Raw genomic sequence first — 2,500 nt, 5'->3', positions numbered from 1 at the left:
TCGATGCTGGCGTGAGGTGACGCGCGTCGTCGTTTACACGATTGGGTCGAAACGAACAAAGAAACGAAAGAACATAACACAAAAACGTCCATTACTAAACAAAGATCTCGAACAAAAACAAGAAAACGTCCATTACTAACGAAAGAAAGAAACGAAAGAAAGAGGAGGAGAAGAGAAAATAAGACCCATCGTTGCGACGATCGAGGATGTCACCCGCCGTCAATTTTTCCATTATATACGCGTCTCGGTCGGAGATACGATGCTGGCTGTTTACGTTGCGCTCGCTCGAAGAGGAGACGACGACCGATTGTCACACACAACGCGCAGGGGCCGAAACAAAGCGCCCAAGGATCTACAGCCGAGGAACGAGACGCCGTCGAACATCGTTTCGCGACGTTCCTTTACGGTTTGAACTTGCGTATCCCGCTTTGCCCGGTGGCGTGTGTGCTCGTCGTCGTGCTCCGAACGAAACGTCCTGATGACGGCGAGGAAGTAATAAAATAATATACATCCTTACGGGTAGCCTGAAGCGAATCGCAAACGAACGACAACGCGTCGATTGTGCGGCCATCGTTGCTCGCGCGACTAACGACGACCAGCCGAGAAGGCTGTAGTTTATCGCATCGATTTCATCGAGCAACCGATGGACGCTGCCGCGTTCGTTCGTAAATGAATGTTATACATACTCACGGATAGCCTGAGGCGAATAATCGCAAACGACGACGCGTCGATTGTGCGGCCATCGTTGCTCGCGCGACTAACGACGATCAGCCGAAACGGCTGTAGTTTATCGCATCGATTTCATCGAGCAACCGATGGACGCTGCCGCGTTCGTTCGTAAATGAATGTTATACATACTCACGGATAGCCTGAGGCGAATAATCGCAAACGACGACGCGTCGATTGTGCGGCCATCGTTGCTCGCGCGACTAACGACGATCAGCCGAGACGGCTGTAGTTTATCGCATCGATTTCATCGAGCAACCGGTGGACGCTGCCGCGTTCGTTCGTAAATGAATATTATACATACTCACGGATAGCCTGAGGCGAATGATCGCAAACGACGACGCGTCGATTTTGCGGCCATCGTTGCTCGCGCGACTAACGACGACCAGCCGAGAAGGCTGTAGTTTATCGCATCGATTTCATCGAGCAACCGATGGGCGCTGCCGCGTTCGTTCGTATATGAATATTATACATACTCACGGATAGCCAGAGGCGAATAATCGCAAACGACGACGCGTCGATTTTGCGGCCATCGTTGCTCGCGCGACTAACGACGACCAGCCGAAACGGCTGTAGTTTATCGCATCGATTTCATCGAGCAACCGATGGACGCTGCCGCGTTCGTTCGTAAATGAATAATATACATACTCATGGCTAACGTGAGGCGAATAATCGCAAACGACGACGCGTCGATTGTGCGGCCATCTGTTGCTCGCGCGACTAACGACGACCAGCCGAGAAGGCTGTAGTTTATCGCATCGATTTCATCGAGCAACCGATGGGCGCTGCCGCGTGCGTTCGCCCGATTGCGCGTGAAGTTACTGTTCGGAACCAAGAATATACGGGTGTATTATACCCGTTGGTCGCAGCCACGCGCAAAGGCTTTTGAATGTACTGTACGCCCGGCCGTCGAACGATGGTTTTCCGTCATTCAGGAAACAAAAAGAAACTTTTGTCGTCGATATGGCGCGTTCAATCCTCCGTCGATACGCTGGTCGGAGGTGCGAACATCGAATATTTTTAAAGCAAAGAACAAGGAGCATTTTTAAATACAAAGAGAAAAATTGTAAATTGTATATGATTACCCTGAACGGTGGATCACTTGGCTCGTGGGTCGATGAAGAACGCAGCTAATTGCGCGTCAACGTGTGAACTGCAGGACACATGAACATCGACATTTCGAACGCACATTGCGGTCCACGGATAAAATTCCTGGACCACGCCTGGCTGAGGGTCGTTCACTTGTCCTAAAACTGCTTGCGTTGTTCTCAGATTCCCTAACCCCGCCGTCGTTTACCTCTCCTTTCGGGGAGATGGCGAAGAACGTTTCGGAGCCGGGTCGATGAAGAGAAAGGTATCAACGTACGAGCGAGAATTTGGGTATTTCGTTGGCGTTTGTCGCTGGACGTACGAAAAAGAATAAATATTATATATTATTGGCAAGTTTGCGCACCCCTTGCGTGGTGAGGCAGAGATCAGTCTGGACTCGCGCGAGTGTTTTACGGCGTCGTGCGTCGTGTTGTCTGGAGTATCATCACGACCGCCCGTTAAAGCACCGCTCCTACGATTTCTGACTTTGACGGCACTAAAAACCACCGTGGGGCGCAAATCGCGTTTCGTACAAATCTAATGATTACCGGCGCTCCCGACGTTGCCCGAAGTTAATAATTTATGCAAAGGAAAGAGAAAATAAAGCGTATACTAGTTTTGGAGCATAACAAAAAGGACACTGGAAAGAAATTTGACCAAACACTGATAATTATGATATGTAATA

The 2,500-nt window shown here is 49.9% G+C and overlaps 1 non-coding gene across 1 annotated transcript; it reads left to right on the top strand.

Moving 5' to 3' along the window:
• Positions 1-1,808: 1,808 nt before the first annotated feature.
• Positions 1,809-1,963, top strand: LOC143350620 (5.8S ribosomal RNA). Its single transcript, XR_013081181.1, has one exon. It is a non-coding gene; the product is annotated as a 5.8S ribosomal RNA (ribosomal RNA).
• The last annotated feature ends 537 nt before the right edge of the window (positions 1,964-2,500 follow it).

Source organism: Colletes latitarsis, unplaced genomic scaffold (genome assembly GCF_051014445.1).
Source record: "Colletes latitarsis isolate SP2378_abdomen unplaced genomic scaffold, iyColLati1 scaffold0007, whole genome shotgun sequence".
NCBI lineage: Eukaryota > Metazoa > Arthropoda > Insecta > Hymenoptera > Colletidae > Colletes > Colletes latitarsis.
Note: the sequence above shows the minus strand (reverse complement) of the source record. Positions and strands in the feature narration are given on the sequence as shown.